Below are 26,800 nucleotides of genomic sequence, written 5' to 3'. Positions count from 1 at the left end.
CTGGCGTGGGGGTCCGTTGGGGTTCCTCTGGTACTCCCCCATTGAGCTCCGGGGGACCCGGGAGTTGACCCATCGATCGGCCTCGACGGCAAGTTTTCGCGGGTCGGTCATTTTGCTGTCGAGGAGGTGCTGTCTCAGTTCCACGAAGCAATTGTTGGAAAGATGTTCCCACACGATGAGGTCGACCAGCTGCCCGTAGGTGGTTACTTTGCTTCCTTTGATCCACCCTTCTAGGGCCCGACTGAAAAAGTCCACATATTCCACCCATGTGGTACCCGGGATTTTCTTGCAGTCTCTGAACCGCTGGCGGTACATTTCCGCTGTTAGCCCGTAGCGGGTGAGCAGGGCCTCCTTCATGTGATCGTAGGAGGTCATCACCTCCTCCGGTAGCTGGAGCAGCGTGTCCCGCCCTTCACTCAGGAATCGCCCCCACAGGCCTGCGCCCCAGTCTTTTCGGGGCACCCGATGGGAGGTCATGGCCACCTCGTAGGCCTTGAACCATTGTTGGATATCGTCATTCTTGTAATACTCCTTGACGACCTCCTTCGGGATATGTACCTTGGCCTCGGGAGGCGGTAGAGTGTCTCTAGAACTGGGGGTGTCGGTCCCTCCGTTCTTGGCCTTGATCTCGAGCTCCTTGAGACTGCGCTCGTGCTCAAGAGTTAGTTTCTTTTCCTCCAACTCCCGGTGTCGTCTCTTCTCCTCTATCTCTTCTTGAAGGCGTAGCTGCTCGAGGGCCAGTTTCTTTTCTGCCAGCTGGAGTTCGCCGTCCAGCCGCAGTCGGGCGAGCTCTAGCTCGTGGCTCCGGACCCTTTCCCGCTCTCGTATTTCTTCTTCGGAGAGGCCGGTTTCTAGGCTCTTTCTTCCTCCGGTTGCCGGAGTCAGTGCGGTTGCTGTGGTCTCCGTCAGGGGCAAGGGCCCTTCTTCCTGGGAGGGGCCTGCCCCGGCCTCCAACCATGCCCTCAGAGCTTTCTGCATCTCTTCCTTGGTACCTAGGCTGGTGGTTGCAATGCCTTTGTCTTTGCAGAACTGTTTTAATTCTTTGTGCGTATATTCTTCCAGCCGTTCGGGCTGGAACTCCATTGTCGCGTTGTTTTCCTGGCTGCTCATGATGCTATTCGTTTGGATGGGTAGCTAGTGGGTACTGGCTGGTACGTACTGCGTTCGGCTCGGATCCCGTCGCTGGCCACCAAATGTTGGAAGGCGGACCCCGAGGAGTCGGTGAGACCACCAAGGGGGGGCCCTCTCACTGCACGAAGTAGCCGAGCGCTGCCGAGAAGTCTCCTGAGAGATCCTTCTCCTATCACTTACTAGCACAGTAACACCACCACACCGGACTCAAGGAGGTTGTCTCAAGACAAGCAATTCTTTATCATCAATAAAAGGTTACGAGTTCAATATTTACACGAAGGGATCGAGGGATCCACCAAAAGTCTCAATGTCTCTTTGGAAGGGTAGGGGTAGCGGGACAGTCTTTGGCAGGAATGTGGTACGAGGGTACCTGGGGCCCAGTTCTTATCCTCAAGCTGGAGGACCTCCGATCTCGGAGGGGTCGAGCCGCGACGGCGTCAGCAGGGCTCTGGCGTACAGTTCGTGGAGAGCCGCGATTCAATCAGCAGGGCTCTCAAGATGGTTTCTGCTCAGCTCGAGCCGCGACGTCGTCAGCAGGGCTCCGAGGAAGGTTTCAGCGAGGTTGGGCCGCGACAGCGTCAGCAGGGCTCCGATGTTCCAGGTGGTTCAGAAAGGGTTCACAGGAAGGAGCCGCGACGCAGTCAGCAGGGCTTGTGATGGTTCCGACAAGAGTTCTTCTCCGTAGGGTCAGCCGCGATTCAATCAGCAGGGCTCTCGACTCCGGGATACAACTGCCGAGCTGTGGTGGGGTCGCCCCAGATATAGGTCTGGAGTCCTTTGATGTCCGGACCTATGCGCCCGAGGGGGCGGAGTGGCCGGGTGGAGGTGGCCAGACGCCCAGCAGGAGAGGCGCCAGGCCCATGGGAGTTGCAGGGCGATCACACCTCGAGAGGGGAGGACAGTTGGGGGTCCCATCGATACTGTCCTCCGCCGGGGGCGATGAATGGTTCCTGCGGCACCCCCTGGCCAGTTCGTGGTGCCTCGATGTCGGGGCTTCGCTGGGGTCAAGGCCGGGTTAAGCGGGGTCGCGCCGGCTGGTGCACGGTGTGACGTGGATGCCAACAAGATGGCGGAGCCACGAGGAGTATGCGACCACGTGCAGCTCCGGGTGAAGGGCCTTGGTGCAGTTCAGACGGGTGGCCCGTGACGGCCGGGGTGGGGAACGGGCACAATCCAGGGGGTTAAGGACCATGCCACGAGGCCGGGTCCAACAGGGACCAACAAGGTCACATGTTGTACCACATTGGCATGTGTGTAGTCTACCTCCAGCAGTATGTCAGATTTGGAAACTTTGCCAAAAGACACTGTGCAACTCCACCCATGGGGCTGCAGCACCTTGCACAGGTGTGTGACAACATGCGTAGGTGCACGCACATGCATTCTGAGTCAGTGCCAATGCAGAATCATCAACTGTTGTACTGGCTGATGGGACCAATCCTCCATGATGCAACACGGTGTTGGGACCTGTGCTCTGGGTGTCAATCAGTTGTGTATGCAGGAAGGTAGTTACTCGTCCATGAATGCCAGCGCTGCTTCGTAGGCAATCAGTTCCAGAAGTATGTCATTCTCAGAACACGAGGAAGAACCAATCCATTAACTGGTCTGGACAGATGTGCTCCGATCACGCAGTTTCACCAATCTGCAGCACAGCCCAATAGGGGAGCGCCTCGATGTGGTCACTGCACACGATGACTTGTGCAATTTCCCATCTACTGCTGCCAGCACAGACACCACATTTCAAGGCATCCCATACCTGGTTATCCCGGTTGCACTCCTGTTTGTGTGCCTACACGGGTCGCACACACAAGTCGTAATCCAGTTCAACTACCGTTGTGTTGGATAGGCAGACCTCCATGGTCCACTCAAATGTGCAAGATCGACAGTGGAACGAGTGCTGAACGCATATGATGTATGCAAGCCGGAAACTCAGACGGTAACTGATTTGCAGGACTGCCATTGGCAGAGCTCCCAACAGATGCAGCATTCGTGCATGGTACAGTTCCACGTGACTGTGGTTGTGCATGTGCCGGGATTGCCTGCATTGCGTTTGTTGGTCTCGTACCACCGGCACTCCTCAGACTGGTGGCGGTTCTGTGGATGATATGCCACAGCTCGGAGTAATGAGTCGTATGTGTGTTCAACGTTTTGACGTAGGGGTTGTCTCTTGTACCGATGTGTTGGGCCATGCCATGCAGGTGTACCTCGAGCAGGGACAAATGTGTGTGGGGTATGGACAAGTCACTCTTTCATTAGCACAGTTCGTGGTGTGGGAGTTGACAGAGTCTGGTATGGTCTCTCACTCAGGGGGTGCCTTGCGCATTGGAGACCAAGGTCGGAGGTTCGGATGTCCGTCCGCCTTGTGTTTCCAGACAAAGGAGCTTTTATGCCTAATTTTAGTCTGACTACTGCTTGCGTTTCTGAAATGTGATGTGGCCTTCACGATGGATATGTTGCCATGCCTCAGGTTTTGGGTGCACCAATTGCGAGACACACACAACAGTTGGCGTGTGTGCCAAGTGAATGATTGTCCTTGTGCTCCTTGTTCAGTCTCTCTCTCTCTCTCTCTCTCTCTCTCTCTCTCTCTCTCTCTCTCTCTCTCTCTCTCTCTCTCTCTCTCTCTATCTCTCCCTCTCTTTCTCTCTCTCTCTGTCCTTTGATGAGTGCCTGACACACCTTCTTATCTGAGATATTGTCTTACAGGCTGTCACTTGCAGATTGTCCAGGGATGACCCGCCATGATTCTACCAAATAGTTGTTTGGTGTGTTATTTGATTGTGATGGTTTGTTTGGACTTTCATTGGTGAAGGATTGAATCTGCTTTTTTTGTACTCACATGGCTGTTAGTTGTGTTTCTGCGGCATCAGGCGAATGGTTTTGTGCATGATTTTGTGATGTTACTGTGCATTCTCTTGGTCCGGGGGAGGTAGGGGGTGGCTGGGGTTTGGCCCCTGGGGTGGGTGGGGGGGGTTGTCCTGGGTGTGGTGGCAGGGGATGTTGGGGCTCCGAGCGGCATGGTCAGTGGCTCCATGACATCTGTTGGTCTTCAGGTGAGGCTGTGGTCTGGGCTCCCTTTTCTTTTCTTTGTTTTTCTTTGTTTTTTTATTATTTTACCATAAAGCACAGTAACAGCTGAAGCAATTAATCATGATACAGATAATTTCATCGATAAAAGTCAGAATAAAACATATATGGACCAAAATCGACTAAAACCATGTACTAAAAACTGGAGACTTTGAAATAAAAAGGATTATATACAGGCAGTTAAAAGAAACTTAGAGATCAAAAGCAAATGCGATTGTCTCTTCCTTTAAGCTAAACCATATGTATAAAAGGCCAAAAGTACAACAACATTTCATCACACATTCCTAATACTAATTAGTAATAACCGTAAATTTCATTCTACCTGCATAAATGGTGTGACCGTTAAAATCATCCTTTCCACTGTTGAAAGGTCGGAGCTTGCGGATCTAACCAGGCAGAGGCAACACAGAGTCTTAAGACTGCCATCGCGATAAAGATAAGCTCTTCTCCCTTTTTCCCTGTTGATTCATTAACCCCCAATAACATAAGAAGGGGTGACAGAAAGACATCTTCTTTTATAACAAGCTGTAAAAAAGCATAGATTTCCTTAGCTAGTAGCTCAACACCAGGGCATGTGGAAAAAATATGTATTGTATCCGCAGCATGTGCCTTACACCTAAAACAATGAATGCCCTCCACTCCCCCCATTTTGCGATTTTCGCCGGTGTAATACAAAGATCATACAAGGTCTTGAAATGTTGTGATTGCAGATTAGCCGAACACAGCACAGAGTCCCCCAAAGTGACCGATTTGAGAAAACAAGAATCCGAGACTCCCAGTTTATCCTGCCATCTTTGTCCATGTATCTCTAGGTCATCTGGTAACCCTTCGAACAAACAACTATAAAGTTGTGAAATTGAAGAGCCCGAACTGAGAATAAGCAATTCGATTATAGCCATCTGCCCAAAACCTGCAGGACCACCGGCTTTTTTAAGGAGGAAGCCCTTTAGCTGTAAAAATATAAAGAAATCCTGGGGGCCTATGCTAAATCTTTCCCATATTATGTCAAAGGTAGCAATATGCCCACCTACCAAGAGATCACGAATCCTAAACAGCCCACCTCTACCCCACCTTACCAAACACTCATCTTGTAGAGCTTTCGGGAGCTGATCATTCCCAATCAAGGGAGTATACCTGTTAAATCTGCCTACTCCTAGTTTTTTTCTTACGCTAGTCCAATTACGGAAGGCAGTAATTAAAACCTTGAACCTAGTTTTTTAAAAGAGCTGGCTTCATAACATTGTAGGAGAAAGCCATTAGCCCATGTGCCGATCAGGATTTCAAATATAGATGAGACATAGTTAGAGATAGCTCCCTCCCTAGCCTTGAAACCAAAGAGGGGCCCATAGTATTGCAGGACAGTCTCTAGATAATATAACTTAAAGTGTGGGAGTCCCCATCCCCCGCTCTCCCTTGAAAGGGAACAAAATGCATTGGATCTCCTTGTTTTACCGTAGGACCTGAAAAATATCGCTACCTCCCTCTCAATTTGCTTAAACCAAGAATTATGTATCTCCATGGGAATTGTGCGAACGACATACAGCAATTTTGGCAGAATCATCATTTTGATAATATTACACCTCCACATTATTGATAACGTCAGGTTGTCCCATCGATGAAGATCATTCTTCAATTTCCCCATTATGGGAGCCATATTTAACTCTACGTTGTCCTCCACTTTAGCCGTAATGCATACCCCTAAATAAACCGCTTTCTCCACAATCGCTATATCCGAGTCCGTAACAAATCTATTTATCAGAATCTGTGTTTTAGCTCTGTTCCGTGAAAAATAATTCTTCCGCTATGCCTTCTACAATACACATTGCTCCCTCGGGGTCAGAGGTCATTATAGCCACATCATCGGCATACACCAGAAGCTTAGTATCCCACGCATGCAGACTTACAGGAATGATGTCTACTGAGGCCTCAAGTTGTCTTAGAAAAGGGTCAATATGTAGTGCAAATAGCAGAGGGGAGGACGGACACCCTGCCCGGTGCCCATGCCATTTGAAAAAGCCTCCGATTCTGCTCCCATTATTTTTAGCCGTGCAGTAGGGTTCGTATACAGGACTCATAAAGCATTCACAAATGGATCCCCCAGGTATTTGGCCTCCAAGACTTTCCAAAGATAGTTCCATGCCACATGGTCGAACGCCTTTTCAGGATCCAAATAGGCGACCCCCATGGTATTTGCAAGTACTTCAGTAGCATCAAAAAGTGAAATGACCCTTCTGATGTGGTCAACCGTCCCCCTCCCCTGTATAAAACCGTGCTGCCAAACTGAGACTAATTGATGCATCACAGTGTTCAGCCGAGTAGCAAAAATCTTTGAATATAATTTAACATCACGGTTGAGCAACGTAATGGGTCTTTAAAAAGACGACTATATTAGCAGTGTCCCTGGAGCCAGGTGGGTGAGTTCCTCCCCTGACCTCCTCAAACAGCCCCATCAAAGCCTGACAGATCTCCTTAAAGAAAATCTTATAGAATTCTATAGGGATACCGTCAGTTCCCGTAGCTTTACCTGCCGGTAGATCATGAGGTGCACCAACTACCTCCTCCTGTAGGATATCCGCCCTTAATTGTAGACACTCCTCTCGGGATAAATTCTCCCAGATCCGCATCCTCTAGGTGTGCAGCCGAGGGAGGGGCTCTATATAGATCCTCATAAAACTCCCTAAAGGCCTCTCGAATATCCCCGGGGTCTGTCACTAGAACCCCCATCATGTTCTTGACCTGTTCGATATGGCCCAATGCTATCTGTTGCCTAGCCCTGACTGCCAATAATCGACCAACGTTCTAGCTGAATTCATAGCAGTCCTGTCTTTTGGCCAAATACTTCCCTGCCATCCTATCGGCAATGACGTCGGAGAGAGGCATGCTTTAGTAACCATGATAGAATTCGAGGATGCGGAGATATCCTCTCCCCTAGTCACCTTGCATATCAGATCTGTTTCCAGACATACAAGCTTCTGATAAAACTGTTTAATCTGCGCTGCCCCTTTTTTCTGTATGCAAGGTCTTCCCTCTCACTACAGACTCAAAAGCATCCCACATCATTCCCGGTGGGGCACTGCTGATATTATTATACAAATACTCCCTAACCCATGCCTTCATATGTTCTACATATTCATTATCTGAAAGAAGTGCCCTCTCAAATGTCCAGCACTTATAATCCTTTTGTATTCCATTTAGTGGCAGTTCCAGGATGATAGGGTTGTGGTCGGACATTACATTGGGAAAAAGCTCCACCCTGGCATTCTGAAGAAGAGATGGGGAAATTAAAAAATAATCCAGTCGAGTGAATTTGCCATGTGGGGCTGAGTAGTAAGTGTAACCCGCATCATCTACTCTCAATTTAGCCCACACATCTACCAGGCCCATATCTTTCAAAACATGATTATACGCCCTCATAGAGTGTGGTTTGCGCCCTTTACTGGATACCCCATTATCTCCAATGGTCCCACTTGAGCCATTAAGATTGAAATCTCCAGAAACCACATATGGGGCAGACCAAGACGGCAGTTCATTAGCCAAAAAAATGCAACAATCCTGGGTCATCTAATACTGATGCATATGCTGAACACAATGTGAATAAGCCGGCGCTGCTTTTATACTCCATTATGACCCATCTGACATTCCTGTCAACCACCTCTTTCCCGGGGTAATGACACTGCCTTTCATAGGAATGGCTACACCCTTAGTTCTGACTTCTTGCGTTGTAGATGCTATGACCTTCAACCCTAAAGATTTGAGCAGAACGCAATCTTTTTGTGCAAGATAAGTTTCCTGGAGGCAATACAAATCGGCCTTCAGGACTTTAAGGTCTTCCCGAACCTTTCTCCTTTTTGCACTGTCATTTAAGCCGTCATTTAACCCGCAGATATTGATAGTGGCAATTCGTAATTTAGCCATTACACCAATTACGGATATATATCCAGCTGTAAGACCACATCGCTTTTATCTCAAACAATACATTGCCCACCAAATCCTCTAATACAGAATCCATTCTATATCTGATCTTTAGTACTCTCCATGATACACCGGTATCACCAATAACATGCTTCAGCTGCTGTTCACACCTCACCATTTTAACTTGTGCCACCCTTCCGTCCACCCACCCCCACCTCCCACCACCCTGCTCCCCCATGCCACCCACTTTTTGGAAGCAGCTGGACCCATAGTGTCCGAGTGATGTAGGTAACGAAGAGCTCCACAAACCTTCTCACTATCCAGCCCTAAAGACCCCTTAAGACAGCTTGCGTATTTATAAAGGTAGATGGGAGGAACTCCCCCCCATGTTTTCTTTAATATAATATAACTGCCTGATCTCGTTTTTATCTCTCATGGGCGGATGGAAAGAAGGCTTTACAAGCCACAAAGAAGTTGGAAGGTGCGATCCGGGAAGTGGGTAAAGCTTGTGCAGAAATCGGAGAGCGGATGAGTGCGATTGAAGAGAGAACTGTAGCTGTGGAAAGAGAACTTTCAGCCACGAAGGAAGCAACCATATCCCATGGAGCACAACTAAAGGACACAATGTGGAAATTAGAAGACATGGAGAATCACCAGAGGAGGAATAACCTCCACTTTCTCGGGATTAGGGAGGGCTGGAGGGGGATGATATTCGTGCTTTCATATTAGATTTACTTAAAGAAGCCTTTCCAGAATTAGCAGGCTGGAAATTGGATCGGGAAATCCAGCACGTTTACCGGTTCCCAGCAGTCCTCCTTAAAGCCACAGGCAGGGATACTAACCAGCCTAGGACTATCCTAGTTTTTTTCAGCAATTACCTGTGATCTTTGAAAAAGCTGGGCTCCCTTTTCTGTTGCCGGTTGTCGCTCGACTTTGCACTAGGTCTGAGCAGGTGTTGGTTTCCTGCTGCTATCGCCCCTTATCTCATGTTTTGTGATCTTATCGCCGATGTGGCTGGTCGTTGAGAATGTTGAGGTGTGGTGTTGTCACATCTTTTTGCTCAGGAATACCTACTCTGCATCTCTTTAGCGATAGTTGCCAGGGTCATCCGTGGTGATGTTTTTTGAGGTTGCTATCCCAGGTAAACTGGTGGTATGGGCAGTTTGCACCGGCTTGTGAATGGGGCGATGGATTTATCGTGAGTTTGGCTGCGCTAAAGTGCTGTTAACTTGGCAATAGCTCTTTGAGAATTTGCCCCTTTGCTTTATAAAAGAGGATTATAGTGTGTCATCACAGCTGGTCAACAGGATCTTATCGGAAAAGATCAGAGGGTTGGTAGTAATAGTTGCCATCGCAGCAGACTGACCGTGGGGCAGATGCACAGGAGATGTAATGTGGTTTCTTCAGAGGTGCTGCATTACCAGCAATAAGGATTCGACCAGGTTTGTTTCCAAGGTGGAACCTGGTCTTTTGATGTAAAAGCTCCCAGACGTACAAGGAGGAGAGAATGCTCCATTCATGGGGATATGTGACTTGCGAGGTAGGGTTGTGGGTTCTAACTCTCATATGATTGCAAGACCACCCATTCGTTTTTTTTCCGCATCATCTCAGCTTGAGTGAACAGGCTTGTAGTGTGGAAGCTTTGTTTGCAATTTTTTTATAGGCGGAAAAGCTAATGTTAAGGTCAAATGCTTTGTTCAAATTGCCATACTAGTTATATGACCTGGCTATATTGTGTTGAGGGTCTGAACTATCTAGATAAAAAACAGTAGCAGTTAATTTATTTCTTGTTAAGTTAAATTACATCCATACTAGTTGTCGCACAGACATGTATGTTCAGCAATAACAGGGGAGGCATCACAACTTCAAAAGTGAGGTCCCACTTCCAGTTCCACCCAGGTGAGCTCCAATTGTAGGATTGATCTAAATGATTGATTGATTAGAACAGGTAAGTGTAGAACTCTTCTTTATTCGTCTTCACACCACCACAGGTTCCAGTCAGCTGGAGTGCGCTGTTAAATGTTGGCAAACAGAGACCAGGGCAGTACCATTAAGAGGAGATTACAACAGTAGGCAACTAAACAGACGTAGAAAGACTGAGTAAGTGGGTTATATATTTATCAAAGATTTACAAAGAATTGACAGCACCTGAGTACTATGTGATGACACAATGAGAATGCCTGATTGATCTCAAATAGAAAAAATAGCAATGCCAGCAAGTTTTGGCTAATGTGGAGCTGCCAGTATTACTTGTGAAATCCTCAAGTCATGAAAAATGGACTCAAAGTCTGAAGGCAACAAGGTTAGGTTCGGCATTTACAGTTAGACAACACAAGTCCTGAATGATGATGATGCTGACGACTGATGTTCTTCATTCTATATCTAAACAAATATGGATCATTTTTAATGCGCGGGTTGGTAATGGGCTGGTGTGGCTACTGCTTAGTAGATTCTTCTGTAAGATGGTGTTTCCTCATCAGATCACAGATCACAGAGTTCGGGAACAGTACTGAGTGCTGCACAGAAACAGTGCTGTTCAGGGACAGCACAGAGTGCTGAACAGGAATAGTACAGATTGTTGGAACAGTAGATAAAGATGTAGTTATTAAAGTGCCACAAATACCCTAAGGTGGCTACACTTGGCATGTATGAGTCCAGCTGGAGTAAGTTTAAGAATGATGCCTTAAAATGCCAAGTTATTAAAGCCCATTTTAAATTTTAATGAGTTAGTTTCTTTTTTAAGCAAGGTTGGCAGGGAGTTCCACAGTTTGGCTCTTGTGGTAGCAAAGCTCCTGACACCTCACCTGACTCTCCTTACTCTAGGAAAAGCAAGATTTCCAGGCTCGGCTGACTAGAGGGACCTTGCTGGAATATATGGCTTAAGAAATGTCGTCAGCTGTGTTGATCCTAACTTGTTCAGTGATTTAAAGTCAATGCAGAGTGATTTAAATTGGGTCCGATTAGCTACTGTCACCCAGTGCAGACAGGATAAAGCTGAGGAAACAGAGTCAAATTTAGGGATTTCTAGGAGTGCTCTTGCCTCTGTGTTTTGAGAAGTCTGCAGCTTTTGGATGCTGTGTTTACTGGCGCTGGTAAAAAGAGCATTGCAAAAATCCAATCTAGAGGATATTTAAACAGATACCACTGTTTTCCCTCAAGGTATTGAGGGAAGTATCTTCTGCAGAATTTTAAAAAAGCCGGCAGAGGTGATGAAGTTGCGTTGTGCTTCAAAGGACAGCTTAGTGTTCAAAAGGACTCCTACATTTTTTACTTTAGGCACTGGTGTAGGTAATGGAACGAGTTGGACCGGCCACCAGCTATCTGTCCAGAATGGGGGCTTATTGCCAAACAGCAAAACCTTAGTCTTACATGAATTTAACTTCAGAAAATTGTCTGTGACCCAGTTGGCAATCTGGCTCATAAAGTCATGAAATCTGACGGCGGTGGAGTCGGATAAATTGCTTACCAATACAATGATCTGAGTATCGTCTGCATACGATACAAGGGCAAAATCAATGGAGTGATGTAAAGATTAAAAAGCGTTGGGCTCAAGGAAGATCCCTGAGGGTCTTCACGTGACAAGGAGGGTAAAACTTAGTTTCCCAGCGCGACAAGCTGAGACCGCTCAGACAGAAAAGTGCCCAGCAGGGAGAGCGCCTTATCCCTGATCCTAATGGAAGCTAGACGGACCATCAGCAGCTCATGATTACCGTATCAAAAGCTACTGATAAGTCTAAAAGCGCTCTACCACCATCAAAAGTCTGCCTGAGCTCCTCAGTAGCTGTGATAAGGGCCAGCTCTGTGCTATGGTAAGCATAAAATCCAAATTGGGAAGGATCTAGAATAGCATTATCATCGATAAAAGAAGACAATTTGGTGTTCATAGCCTTCTCAATCACTTTAGTAGGAAATAGGGGTCTCGATGTAGATCTGTAGTCAAGGGTCTCCTTAGCATCCAAATTTGGTCTCTTTAATATGGGAAGGATGGAGGCTTTCTTCTACTCCATTGGAAAAGGCTCTGATGTAAACATGCAATTAAAACAAACTTTTAGCCCCGTTCCTCAGTGACTTGTAATATCCTTACAGTGCACCGCAAAGGGTGCTGTATCCAGTGCATGCCTTAGTGCACAACACTACAGCAGGGCAGTGTTTCATCCCTTGGCTGCTCTTGTTGAACCCGTCCATCTTTGCTGTACAGCACTACCACCGTTGACTGTCCCCTCCACAATACCCACACTCCTCAGCATAAGACCCAACCATGGTTGGACTAACCCTTCCGCCACTCTGGCATTCTGCGCATGCATTGCTGCCCTGAAGCTGGTATGTAAACCGGATGAGCCGAGATGACACAGCCATGCCCTCGTGACCTCACTCTAGAGGCGGTCCTGTGCGGAGTGTCGCTGCTTTGAACATTGATGGCAGGGCTGGTTATCAGTCTGGCCTTCACCCCAACACCTCTTGTTTGGGCTAACACAAATTGCATGACCCAGTACGGCATGATGAGAAAGGGGGACTCCAGGGACTCCTGAAGATATGGATGCAGTCGTTCACCTTGGCTAACACCTCAGTTAGAGGCTGCGCCTTTCTTTTTGGTATTCATTTTAAAATAATATCAACAGTTGTGTCAACTGTACCGAACTATTGACTGCCATTTTTAAAGTTGACTAAAAAAGTTAGAAAATGTTGCGCCTCACTGGCACGCTTTCTTCATCTCATTGTATTTTCCTAGTAATTGCATATTTATGAAAACTGACGCATCGATGGGGCGAGGCAGCAATGCCTCAGAAAAAGTTGAGCTGCGCTGCAACATATTAAAGCGCCGTGGATGCACCATATTTATGGTACGCCGCACCATGTTGTAAGGTCCCATGGTACATCAGAAATGTTGACACATGTGGGAGGACTGGCACAACGTGTCTGCCCCCAAAGTGACGCAAGGCTGATTTCGGGCTTCTGACAAGTGCAGGTTCAGCAATGCGTCACGCAACGGAGGAGATGTGTGGGTTCTGACTGATGCAACAGGCCTAATATTTGGGGGCTAATGTAATGGAGTGTGAAATGGAGGACACAATTCCATTGACTCAAGATGAATAGCAGACAAGCATGAAGTATGGCTGTGTGTAACATTACAGCGGACATAGTCTATTAACCCAAGTGTGTGTGACATATTGAGTGACACTTTAATGTGGGTGGATACAAGTAATTGTTGTAATGTACAGTGGTACTTACTGTGTTACCTACTGTATGGGTGCACCTACCTCTTGTGGTTTGTAGTTGGGGTGGTTGGAGTTGGGGACGCATTCCAATATGGAGATCCTGGCCTGTGCCTTACATGCAGTACAAAATCACATCAACTAGCTGCAGGGGGTGATGGGACATTAGGAGCCGTTGTCCCAGGCCGCTCAAAGGGTCCGAGAACGTGAGCGATGCATTTGTAGGCCTACTACTAGTGGAGGGGATGTGATTTACTTACTAACTCCATTGCTTTAAGTGACTTCAGCTGGTCAGATTCCTAAACCACAGCCACTTCGTCATTTCCTACGGCTGGGTTACAGAGGCATTTGAATTTTGGCACATTCAAGGTTCAGCCCGATTCATTAAAAAAACGCGTCACACATTGCCTAACTCATAGAAACCACTGTGTCTGTTTTATGTCAGAATGTATGAGGGAGCACCTATCTTGCACATTTTAAGATCTGTGTGAAGCACCCAGTTCTAGCACAGATATTTTCCGACGCAGATCTACAAAGTTGGATGCATTGGGCCAAATGTGTCACCTTGTAAGTATGGAGTATTGACTGTGGCTCAACGGCAGTGCAAGTTGCTCGTCAATTTGCCCCTGTTATTTGGGTATGCTGTGGATGAAGAATGATATTTTATAGCCTTATAGCCCGCCGTAGCGGGCCATACCGGCTATTAAAGGCCCGCTCCAGCGTTAAAGGCCCGAGCCCAAGGCGCTGGCGACGCGGGGGGAGCGCATGGTGCTCCGGGCAGGATGACTGGCTCAGCTCGTATCTCGCCGCCTAACTCGGGGGAGGTCACCCAAAGCGGGGAGGGGAGAGTGCTCGATGGCCCCGGGCTCAAGAGCGGGCCCTGGGACTCCTTACTGCATGCTGCTCTGCGGCAGCACTGGTCAACGGCTGCCCCCCCACAACCACCCCAAACATTTGGGACTGAAGGGGCACCTGGTGCCTGCCCAGGGGGTGCTCGGCTAGCTACCCCAACTCCACAAATCACTGTATTGCTGTTGTTGAACGCCTGGAGACCAGCTTTGACCTCTGACATAAAGTTTGTTAGCGTGTCCGTGAGCTTACCCAGGTCGTCGCGGGTGGCAAAGTTCGTAGGTGGCACTGCGGTGACCAAGGGGCCCACTGGTCTGGCTGCGGGGGGCAGGGGAGTGTCAGCCAGTGGCATGGCCACAGTCCACACTGTGCTCATGGTGCGGCTCCTGGCTACCAGCGGTTCAGCTGGAAAGTCCTTAACTGTAGGCCTGCGGGCCCTCTTAGATCTGGTAGGACCGTTCTCCTCGGCGGGTTCCTTACCAGTGCATGGGGCAGGCATGGCGGTGCCAGAATCGTCTGGGCTGTGTGCCCTCAGCAGCTCAGAGGCCCAGGCCACACCTTTGGCCCTGACCATCTCCATGACGGCCGACAGTTGCGCATCTTGGGAGGTTCCTGGCTGGGAATCCTGCACCTGGGACATGATCGAGAAAAGCGGGGGGATCCCTGGCTATTCATCAGGAAGGATCTGCGCCTGCTGACCTGGAAAAGAAAAGTGAGCTGTAATCCACGACCTAACTGCTGGTGACTGCTCCGCTTCCCAGTCTTACATACGCCACTCGGTCCCACACCCTCACTCCCTGCTTACTTCCTGTGGTCGCTACCCTCCTCCTGACGATGCTTGTGACGTCGTGTGGTCTGGGCTGGGACTTGCTGAACCCTGTGAGGGGAGGATGGTAGAATTGTTAACCAATGAACCAGGAAGACTTGCCGGCCACTGGCGCGGCACAGTCCCTGCCTGCCCATCATGACTCTCTCCCCCTTGGAGCTAGTGCTGCCATGAGAGCCCCCCCAAACCTGGGCCCCTAGGCGGAAGACTCCGCCATGCGTTACCTCGAAAGCACCTCCGCCGGCGACTGGTGCTCTACCCTGAACTTCTGCGAAATGTCCTGAAAGCGTGGGGCGAGGCTGGAATTCAAAGCAAGCGGTGTGAGAGTGGGGGTAGCGGCTGTCACCACCTGACCTGGCCACCATGGGGGGTGACAAAGGTAAACATGGCCATGTGGCGCGCAGCCCATGGCCCGATGGCGACACCCCTGCCATGGACTGCTGCGGGAGGCGCTTCTGCCCCTTCGTGTTCCTTGCCTCGGGCGGCTCTTACCCTTTTCCTGTGTGTTCCAGGCGGATCCTAGTCGGGGCGATGAAGGGGGGGGGCAGGTGTCCAATCCTGCTCCTAGCATGAAGACACAGATAGATTAGTACATTCACACATGCCGCTGTCCCAGGGGCAACAGGGTGTCATCTGCTGTATTATGAGCAACCAACCTCGGCCCCACAACCTTACTATTGCCAGCTCCACCCTACAGCATGAGGAACCCCGGAGCTCCCCTGATCTCGTATCCACGAGGATAAGCGTGCGGTAAGCATTTCTCCCGTGGGTCCTTGATTCTACCTTTTTGACCCACAGGAGATGCGCTCTCACACCAGTCGCCCCCATGTCTCTACTGGGTGGCACCGCAAGCTGATGGTCACCAGACGCAAAGCGCACGCACAAGAATTGCATACCCCATGCAACCTCCCTCCTGGCTCTGCTCTGCCCGGGCTGGAGCCGAGCCGCTGCTGCCCACCCCGGGCTCCAGGCATCCCAGGTGACCTACTGGCGGGTTCCACCTTACAGTAGTAAATCCCTAGCCTGCGCATTGCCCTGCGCACTAGCGACCTAGAGTGTCCAGGGTGGAAGCCTGGAGCCCACTCACGAAGCAAGGGGGCGCCTGGGCCAGGCGAGCCGGAGGCGGAGGGGGGGGAGAAGCGCACCTGGGTGCGAGGATCGCCCATCGCACCCCTCCCGAGACTACCCTGGATGTAGAGGGGTTCCCCCAATAAGCTCGTTTTCATAATGGACAGGCATGAGGTGACTCGGTGCAGGGCTGATCATTAAAACGCTGCTGGCCTTGCATGTCTTGCAGGGCAAGCACACCATTCCCCGCGCAAGGCACAGCCTTCACATGACCCGACCCCCTCCCGCCCGGCCCCGGGCCCCCTCGGGGCTGTCCGGACACGCAGAGGCCTGGCATCCCCGATTAGCCCCGCCCCGGCCAGCGCGCATCCCACTGCACGATGCGAGCACAAATTCAGAATGTCTCAGGAACACCACTCGGCTGCTCCAGGTGAGGCTCGAACTCACAACCTCAGCATGGCTCAATGCAAGTACTGCTGTATAAGTACCGCGCGCTAACCATTTGCACCACTGGAACTCACTAAGTTTGCACATGGATCAGGACAGCGGACACCAGGGCGGGGGGCAATGATACCCCGCAGGCCCCTTACACTAGCTGACACGAGAAGGGAGTCAGCGCGTAGCATGGCCGATGTCTGCCGGGAGCCACGGCGCAAAGCAGCCACCCAAGTGTGTGGTGCCACACTCGCAGGGGCGGTGTCGGGGAAGCCGCGGATAGGCTGCACGGCAAGCCAAGCACAACGGCCTCTGAGGCAGCTGCGGCAAGATCTAAAATAATTAATGCTGTCCGCCATGCACCACAGGGCCCGTGTTCCTCGCGAGGCAACTCCGCCCACTGGAAAGGGGGAGCTGCAGCAGGGCACACAGCCACCGCTGCACCACCCCAACATCCGGAGGCACGCGGGCCCGACCCTGCTCCCAGCAGCGTAGGGTCCACGACTCATGGACCGGGAGCCCACACGAACGCCAGGTAAGGTCGACCGCACCGCTCCCCGCTCGCAGCCGAGCAGCAGCACCACGCCATCCCCGGGGCGGGAACGGCCCGCCAGGCGCCAAGGCTAAAGGGACGGAGGGGGCGGAGAGGCCGCGAGCCGGCCAGAGAGGACCAGGTGAGCACCAGCCCCAAGAGTTGCAGTGGGGGCAACGGCGAACACGGGGCGAGCGGCCCGGACACTGCGTCCTGGCCTACCTCCAACCCCCGAGTCAGGCGTCCGAGCCCGCGGGTCCAGTCCGGCAGGGCGGGCCCCAGTTCCTCATGGTGCAGGGAGGGGGGGGCTCAAGGGAAGCCGAGCACGCAGCACCCAGCGGAAGGCCAGGGTGAGGGGGGGGATAAAAGGTCCCCGGGGGCAGCCCCAGGAGCGCGCTGGTCAAGGCCGGGAGACTGCTCATGTTGGGCACTGCCAGAGTTGCTGCCCACCGCGAGGCACATCCCGGGGGGACACCCACCATCCCAAACCCCCGCCCGACCCCAAAGGCAGAAGCCAGCTACCCCTTGGACCCCCAGCAGCCAACCAGACGAATCTGGGCCGCCCTGCCGTACTGCACCCCAGATGGGGTGCTCAGGCATGGGGGGGAGCAACACGCACTCACCGCGGGAAGGCAGCATGGCGAGAGCATGTTGGAAGCGAGGTGTCCGCGGCACGTCCGGTGCGAGAAAGAGGTTGAGGAGGGTGTGGGGGATACCTATGTACCCCTCACCCTGCCTCGCGCACCAGACGTGACGCGGGACACCCGCGACCCAAGGTAGGACTCCTCCCTAGGCCAAGCTCCCCCCCCCCGGAGAAGGGGGGGAGGAGAACAGAGTGGGGGGAGGATGCCTGATGCCGCTACAGGGCCGCCCTCCTGAGTGGCCCCCTGTGGTGGCCTCGGGCAGCCGCAAAGCAAGGGGCACCGATGGGCCCAGGGAGGTTTCTGGCTGATGGCCGAAGTCTCCACATTCAGTGTGCAGCCACAGATATGGGGACGGTCTTTACGGCAGCAGAATCCAACAGCAGAGCTCTTAAATGTTATATGGGAAAAAGTGACACACGGGCGGCGCAAGGGTCTTGTAAATAGGCCCCCTTGTTTTTAATGTCGCTCATCATCATTGCCATGTTTCAGACTATAATATGTTCAACGTTTATGTAATAATGGATTAAAACATGTGTACAGGTTCATATAAAAGGCATTTACCAAGGTGTCTGTTTGATAGACTGTTTAGGTCAAGACCTTTAGCAATCTATTTGGCTATTCAGCCAAAAACGTGCACGCGTTACATTGCCTTCAATGGCAACGCGTGCACGTGTGGCGATTCACTTGCGGGAGCGCGCTGCGCCATATGGTAGCAATTATCGCTCCTGGCGCTGCTCGCTCTCGCAAGTGAAACGCTTTGAAGTGAGGCCCGGGCCCCCGGGGGTTGACATGGTACGTCATGTGCGCACGCGCGCGCTTGTTCTTGCAAGGAGGCAGAAAGCAGTTTTAGAGTGGCAAGCCTATCACGTCATGCACGGAGGACGGCTACCTCAACAGCAAGCAGCATGCAGATTTGCAAGGTGCGACCTCTGATCACCGCGTGACGTTTTGCTTCCTATATCATGAAAAGTCCCTGGCTGCCGGGCACATGAAGGGTTAAAGTCCCAACAAGCACAGTATGATTACTCTGCAATCACCCGCAGACTTCCGTCCAGAACAGCTTCTAACACGACCTCCTGGAAGCTGGCCCGCTGCCCAGGCACCCACCTCCCTGCAAGCCAAGCAGCGCCGACACTTACCAACTACGCCTGCGGCCCCACTCCTTCCAGTATCCTGTGGGCGGCTTGAGCCTTCTTCTGCAGAGAAAAAAACAAAGAAAAAGAAGCCTGCTCAGCGTCACACTTCTGATGCTGCACCAGAAGAAAGACAAGCGCTGCGCTGCTACACATGCTGGCGTTTTCCGCACCCTCGGGTACTCATCTATCTATAGGAAGGTTAATTTGCCAGGAGCGTTTGCCAAACTCCAAATGAAGGAACGCGCAAAGCGTTTGTGCTCCTCGTCGGAGAAGTAAGCGCTACCTACATTCAATTACATTTTATTTTATTTATTTATTTATTTATTTTATGCGTTTTTATATATTGCGGACTTTACCCGAAGGTGTCAGAGCGCTTCACAATAGGAACAGTAATGATACATGAGGAGAAAATTACAAGTGAGCATGTTACAAAAGCAAACGTTACGTTACATGAGGCAATAGTGACAATTGTGCATATATCAAGAGCAAACAAAATACAAGAGGTAGCAAACGATACGTTACAAGAGGAAAAAGTGACATGTGTGCATGTTACAAAAGCGTACAAAGTACAAGTAGAGGTAAAATACTGCAATAAATGGCAGATATTCAGAACACAAAAGCAAACGTCACGTTACATGAGGCAATGGTGGTAATTGTGCATGTATCAAAAGCAAACAAAATACAGGAGGTAGCAGACGATACGTTACAAGAGGAAAAGTGACGTGTGCATGTTACAAAAGAGTTCAAAATACAAGTAGAAGTATAATATTACAATAAATGGCAGACACTCAAACCACAAGAACACACTGGGAAGGCACTTCTATAGTCATGGAGAACAGAATTACCTATAATGGAAGGACTTCCTTCAGATAATAGAGAGTGCGTGAATTAAATTTGGAAGTGTCTTTGAGGTCAGTTTTGAAGGCCTGGGAAGAGGTGGTGGTCCGGAGCTGAGGCGGAAGTGAGTTCCAGATTCTCACCGCGTTGCCTGAAAAGGATTGGGCCATCGATCTTTCCTTCTTGTAAGTGGAAGGTTCAAGCAATACATTTTACGCATTACGTGATAGTCTGGAGCCTCCAGAGAGTTTCAGTTTATTCGCCAGGTAGCGAGGAGAGGAGGAGTGCGAGGCTTTGTGGGTGATACAGGCAGTCTTGTAGATAGATCATGCCTCGATGCAAAGCCAACGGAGGGTGGATAGAATGGGTGTGATGTGGTCGCTTCTTTTGGCCCCATATATGAAACGAGCCGCTGAATGGAGAACAGATTTAGGGGGGGACAGGTGGGATTTGGGGAGGCCAGTAAGAAGAGAATTGCAGTAGTCCAGTCTGGAGAGAACCAGCGATTGGACCAGGGTTTTAAGGTCTTGTTCCGGGAAGAAGCAACGAATCCCCCAAAGAAGGCGCAGTTGGTATCGAGCAGACTTTGCAATGGAATCGATGTGGGAGAGTAGATTGAGTTTTTTGTCGAGTATGACACCAAGGGATTTTGCGCTGTCGACATTGATGGATTTATTGTTAAGTAGATTCATCTGAGCCATCATGACTGAACCGGGGGTGGAGAAAGTGAGGAGGAGAGGAGGAGGAATTCAGTTTTGAAGGGATTCAGAATCAGTTGATGAGTTAGCATCCAGTTTTGAATGGAGTTGAGAGTAGAGTTTAGGATGGAGAGATCGTGAGTGGAGGCCACCATAAGGTAGATTTGAGTGTCATCCGAATAGAGATGATAGAGGATCCCGGATTTACTTAGGAGATTTCCCAACGGTTCTAAATAGAGATTGAACAATGTAGGTGCCAGTATAGAGCCTTGAGGAACACCTTGACCGACCGTCAAAGGAGATGAAAGACTTTTCGCTATTTTGATCATTTGGGATCCATCAGAGTGGAAGGAAGCAAACCATTTAAGCACAGTGCTCTCCATGCCCATTCTCTGTTGAAGAGTGTTAAGGAGAGTGTTGTGATTGACAGTGTCAAAGGCTGCAGAAAGGTCAAGGAGAATTAAAAGACAAGACTCCCCCAAATCGAGTATCCGCAACGCGTCATCAATCACTTGCAGCAGGGCTGTTTCCGTGCTGCAGTTTTGAATGAAGCCGGACTGGAAATTGTCAGGAAGATCATTGTCCTTGATATGATGAGAGAGTTGTTTTGCTACACATCTTTCTGTAAATTTCGCAAGAAAAGGTAGGTTAGTGATGGGTCGGAAGTTGTTGAGGTCGTTCGCATCATTGGTGGGTTTTTTAAGCAGAGGGGTGACCTGCCCAGTTTTGAAGGAAACAGGAAGGGAGCCTTGACAGAGGGAGAGGTTGACCAGAGTGGTACAATAGGAAAGAGAATGGGTATAGAAGTCAATGGCAATGGCATTAAGGATGGGGTCAAGAGAATGGTTGGAGGGCTTTGTTTCGAGGATGCATTTGAGGAGCGCATCTTCAGAGATGGGGTCCAAGTTCTGCCAAATGGTTAAGGATTTGCGCTCCTCTGTAGGGGTAGGATGAATGACCTGATCTACAAGTGATTTCACTTTTTCGTCAAAGAATATAGCGAATTCCGCTGCTTTCTTTGTAGAATCCTCCAAATTGGAGGTTGGGGGAGAGCAGTTTGGATTCTTGAGGAGATCGAATAGTTCTTTGGGTCTATTTTTGTCGAGAAGGATTCTGAAGTGCAACGCTTTTCCAAGGAAGATGTGCTTGTGGTACTTGGATCTTGCTGAACGAAGCGTGGCCAAATTATCGGTGGAGGGCGCTTGTCTCCATTGTTTCTCAAGGACTCTTAGGTACTTCCTTTCTTCATAGAGGGATTTGTTGAACCAAGGTGCTGAGGGAGTGGGCCTTTTCTTTTTGCTTTGGAGAGGAGCGACGGTATTGATTTCGACTGCAAGGACTGTGAGGCATTGGGAGGTGAGTTAATCTAGGTCCGGGTCAAGCCTTGGAAGTGATAGCAAAGCAGAATGACAGAGGGTACTGAGGTCAATATTTTTAGTGTCACGGAACCAGGAAGTAGCCCTCTTAGGTTGGCCGAGAGTTATAGAGTGTGATAGGTGAAGAGAGAATGGGATCAGGAGGTGGTCAGACCAGTCTACACGCATAGGGGTAGCGGTAGTCAGCAAGCCTGCTTTAGAAATAACAAGGTCCAGGATTGAGCCCTTAGAGTGTGATGTTACTGTGCAGTGTTGAATAAGATTGTTTGCAGAGAGGAAGGTGGCCAGCAAATTCGCAGAAGAGTCTTGAGGCGAGCCCCAGTGGACATTGAAGTCACCCACGAAGATCACATTACAATGCATGTTCATGAATCGCAGCAGAGCTAAACGTGGAATTAAAAGCAATGTAGTCGTCTGGCAGGAGACGTGATTTGAAAGGCCATACAGCCACGGACCATAAGAAGCCCCCCTGAACCCCGTTTGTTCACGGCAGAGTTTGCGTTTCCGCCCCTTAGGTGACCATCCATTCCTCCCTTTCATTTTTCAACCCACAGCGTGTTTTTCAATTACCAGGGCAGGAGAGCATTCACAGCGAGAAAGTGAGCAATCGCCTCCGTGGGCTCCAGCGCCTTGCGTGGTCACGTGACTGCTGTGCTTCAAGCTGCCCTTGACTCACTCCCTCTCTCTCCCCCACCTCCCACCCGAAGCTTATGACACAAAACAGGAACACGTGTCATAAACAGGCTCTGTGGTTACTAATTAAACAGGCTGGGCAAGGGCTGGTCTTAATTGAATGGATGGTGCATTGTAAAGCGCCATGTGGTGCCAAAGGCGCTCCCAGGCGCTGGAGTGCAGCGGTGCAGTAAGTAGTAAATACATTTTCAACAGAGGGCATCCTGCCTTTGAGTGTCGGGTAAATGTTGGTACAAGCAGATCAGTAAATTTAAATTAACCAGACTTTGAAAACGCAAGGTGCCAGGGGCCCAAAGGAGGCACTTTGCCCATGCTTGGGCTCAAATCCGAGTAAGAATAATATAATGCATGATGCCACTCTTTATCATTGGCATATCTGCGTGCTACAATAATAACCCTCAGTTTACACAAATTAACAACCTCAGAAGGTTCAAAGGCAAGAGATGTGGTGCATTGGCCAGAGCGGCTGACTCCGGAGCGCAGGGCTCACGGTTCCATGCCCGGCGGCACCTCAGCACCTTGTGACTCTGTGCAATAACTTGCTTTGTCTCCCTGCGGCCCCCAGCGCCTTGAGACCCCTCTGGGTGTTTAGTTTGCGCGTTACAAATACCTGATGCATGCAGATACAAGAACCCTGCCATATGACCAAACGCTAACAGCGCTGCTGCACCCAATGAGAGACGGTCATTGTTTTTACACTTTGTAACACCGGGCATTGGTTGCACCTCATTAGTACTAGTTTAACACCCAAATATAGCATTAAGCAACAGAAAGGCGACCAGTCCCATTTGTAAAGGGCCTTCCACTGAGCTGCGGCACATCTCGCTGCAATTTTAGTAACTTTTGAACCCTCTGAGCTAGAAACCATTTTTTTGTTAAAAACTGCAGTGCCATATGATGGATTATGTGGCAAATGTGGCAAATGCGGCAAATCTATAATTATGCGAAAATCGCCTCAGCCACACAATCGCATAATTCCAGTTGCCCTGACTATGGTGCTATGACAGTAGCATGCATGAAGCAAGCTGCAAGTTGCATGTTTTCTGGACTGTGGTGCTATGACAGTAGCATGCATGAAGCAAGTTGCATATTTTATGGACTGTGTTCCTCTGCTGGTTCTGCACATGCCAGGGGGCGCTGGGATCCCGCAGGGTGAGAGGGTAGTGTCTCTGGCGTTAGTGTGACACACTCTCAATGGGTTGACCAGTTTTCACCGTGGTGGGTGTGCGTAAATGAGACATCATCTTGAAATGATAAACTATCCACATTTGCATATGGCATTTCTGCAAACCACCGCTTTGGCAAAGTTTTATAAAAAGAAGGGAAGGGGGGTGGGGGGAAGGGGGATCTGACAAAGGCATGTTTCTTAACTTTACTTAGATACAAAAATAATGCACGGATTAGTTTACTCTGGTGAAACACACCTGAAAACAAGTGAGGCCACTTCCACTCTGGCCCCCTGCCCCGCTTAATCTGCATTAATGGGCCGGCCCAATGAGAGAAAGGGAGTGACACCTCTGCCCGTCCATAAAAGGGGGCTAATGGACGCCCATCTGCCTCCAGAAAGGGAATTTAGGCACCCACTGGCAGCAGCCCAACAACACAGACAGTGCCCAAATCTGCCCCCCAAGCTGCCCAAAAAAGATGCCCACAGCTGGCACTCAGGCCTCAGCCATTGGCCGAGTGTTCGCCTTACCAATCCGACGCCTGACTCCACGTTGCTCAAGCTGGGGGAGCTTGCTATACAGAAAGAGCCAATGACGACGCTGCTTGTCTGAAGTACAATACAATGAGAACTGCGTCAGGATTGGCAGGGCTTGCAACCCAGCGCCCCATCAAAGTATAGAAAGCTGCATTTGCTGCCCGAAGCCACACCCTTGACAAAGAGTGGATTTCAAATCACTGTCCTGAAGTACGCATGTCAGGCTGGGCATCAGCTGGCAAACAATACCTGCTGGCAATGTTTGACCCCTCTGGAGTCAGCGGCACATCCCTGGCAACGAAAGATGCAACTGCCTGGACTGGTGAACACCGGGGGGCACTGTGAGAGGCAGCCTGCACTCTACTGGGCACTGTGACCTTGGGGCCACACACTGCAGTGGAGACTGCCTTCCCATCTCAGCACTCGGGGTGCTTATATGGACTGCTGTCGCTCCCCAAGGCGGGGCCTACCTTTGCCCTTTGTTACCTCTGGTGGACGATGCCACCTGGCCCCTACGAGGACCTTTTCTGTGTTTTATGATTCACGACGTCAGGAGGTTCTGCCATAGGGCCCCCCCTGAGGCGCGAGTATGTGCCAGCGAGCAGCTGCTGTGAATGTGGGACTGTGTGTGAACTGATGCTGTTGAGGAACGTGGGCTGTAGGAACTGTAGGTACCAAGCATGGCTGTTGAACATCTGCAGCTGGAGACTCCTCGTCTCCCCTATGGCCCCTGCTTGACCCTCCCCTGTGGTGACCTCCTCTCGGACCATCTAATATTCCTCTGCAAGGAGTCTTCAATGACCCTGCTTCCTGCTACTGAACCAGAACCCCTATTGATTCCATGCCCGACCACAGGTGCAGCTGCTCCTGTCTCACGCCCGGACGGGGAGGCCAGCTCAGCGATGCCCGCCTCGTCTTTGCTGCCCCATCGATGAACGCACTGCAGAATCTTCAAAGTACGCTCCATCAACACTCGGGACAGTTCAAGAAGGCTCAACAGGCTATTCTGGACACCAAGACCTCGCTGGAAGCGAAAGTAGATGCAGTGTCCCTTGACGCAGGCCTCCTGCACGTGGACCACTGCAAGTTGTCCAAGAGAGTTGATAAACCAGAGTCAGCATTAAGCCAACTGTCCCCTTCAGTATTCACATTACAGTCCAAGCTTGCCACGGAGCAGGAGGAGCTGCAAAGACAACAGTTGATGGACAGAATGCAGAACAATGTCATACATTCACCCCAGTACAGAGATCTGCACCTAAATCCATTGTTTTATTGCTCACCATGCCATTCCAGTTGGAACACAGCCATATGCAAATCAGTCTTCACCCTGTGCCTCACGGGAACGGTCCAGCCCGAACTGCCAAGCCAGGTCCTCCCTGGACTGGAAACAAGCATCCTAGGACCGGTTTCGGGGTTTCACCCCTCTTCAGCCAGGATAGCTTCTGCACAGTGGCATGGCGTTGCGGCATTACATCGCAGGAGAGAGGATGCAGAGAGGCGCTCTCGGTGCAACAACATCTGCTTCATTGGATTTCCGGAGGGTGCAGAACTCCCCAGTGCTGAGCTCTTCTTGAAAGAATGAATGATGGGCACGGTGCTGAGGGACAGGATTCCTGCTCTGTTCTCTGTGGAGAGGGCGCATCGCGTCCCACAATGCTCGCCTCGGGCTGGTGTACCGCCCGTCCTCTCAGTGCCAGGTTCCTCAATTTTCAAGACCGAGACATTATCCTCCAGCTCTTCCACGCCAAAGGCCTGTGGTGCTCAAGAACATGATCATTGCCGCCTACCCTGACGATACTCTACAGCTCCAGCTCCAGTGCGGCCCCTACAGTAAAGTTAAAAAATGTTTGTGTGAACTGTAAATCCGATGTGCGCTCTTGTTCCCGGCAAAGCTTAAAGTCATCGATGGCGACTCCTCTCACATCTTCACCACCCTGGAGGCCATGTGGACTTGGCTACATGCAAAGGGTCTAACTCACACAGCTAGCAAAATGTCCATGAGGAGTGCACTTGGGTGGCATCTAATTCACCATGCAGGCACCGCAAGCCGCCACACATCTGCCTGGACCAAGAGCAGGTTGCCTTGAACAGGTGTGAGAGATGTTGGTTGCTGCGCACCAACACCATGCCAACTCCTTTGCTGCCCAGCAGGATAACTTGCCTGTGACTCGAATCTTTATTGGCATCCAGCACCGTGGACCCCAAGGTCACCCCAAGATCTGCTGGCGACCTCATAAGACTTGCCTCCAAGGGGTGTGGAACCCTTTCTCCTTCCCATTCATCCCATTGATTCTAGATGTCGCTGTCCTTGATGTATCTCAGTAGGCCACACCTGCTTCTCTTTCAAGAGGGCCTGCCATCGGACTTAGATGCCTTGCTCCCAGGCCGTGGCCCACCATTGTTCCCACAAGGACTTCCCCGTCTATATTCGTGGTTATTGTTTTCTATGTGGGACTTTATGGGCTGGCCGTTCTGCCGCACTGGCTAGATAATGTTTGTTTGTATGAGTTTTCCTTGCCACTGGATCTGCAACACATCGGTGGGTTTGCATGGGTGGGGGTGCTGTCAAACTGAGGGAGGTACACTATTATTCTACACACCCCGAGCCCCCCTTTGTTTATAACCATGCTCAGCCCTGCAATACCACAATATTACATGGCGTGTGCA

The 26,800-nt window shown here is 50.4% G+C and overlaps 1 protein-coding gene across 2 annotated transcripts in view; it reads right to left on the bottom strand.

Moving 5' to 3' along the window:
* The window catches only part of LOC146829947 (nicotinamide N-methyltransferase-like), a 381,589-nt gene that overhangs the window by 177,420 nt on the left and 177,369 nt on the right, over positions 1–26,800 (bottom strand). Inside the window, exon 2 of one of the 2 annotated variants that reach the window (XM_085604211.1) lies at positions 18,831–18,887. The exons of the other annotated variant lie outside the window; for it this stretch is intronic. The gene's annotated coding sequence lies outside the window, so the exon portion shown is untranslated. The remainder of the gene's footprint in view (positions 1–18,830; positions 18,888–26,800) is intronic. 2 annotated transcript variants of the gene reach the window in all.

This window comes from Triturus cristatus, chromosome 5_1 (assembly GCF_964204655.1).
Source record: "Triturus cristatus chromosome 5_1, aTriCri1.1, whole genome shotgun sequence".
Classification (NCBI taxonomy): domain Eukaryota; kingdom Metazoa; phylum Chordata; class Amphibia; order Caudata; family Salamandridae; genus Triturus; species Triturus cristatus.
Note: the sequence above shows the minus strand (reverse complement) of the source record. Positions and strands in the feature narration are given on the sequence as shown.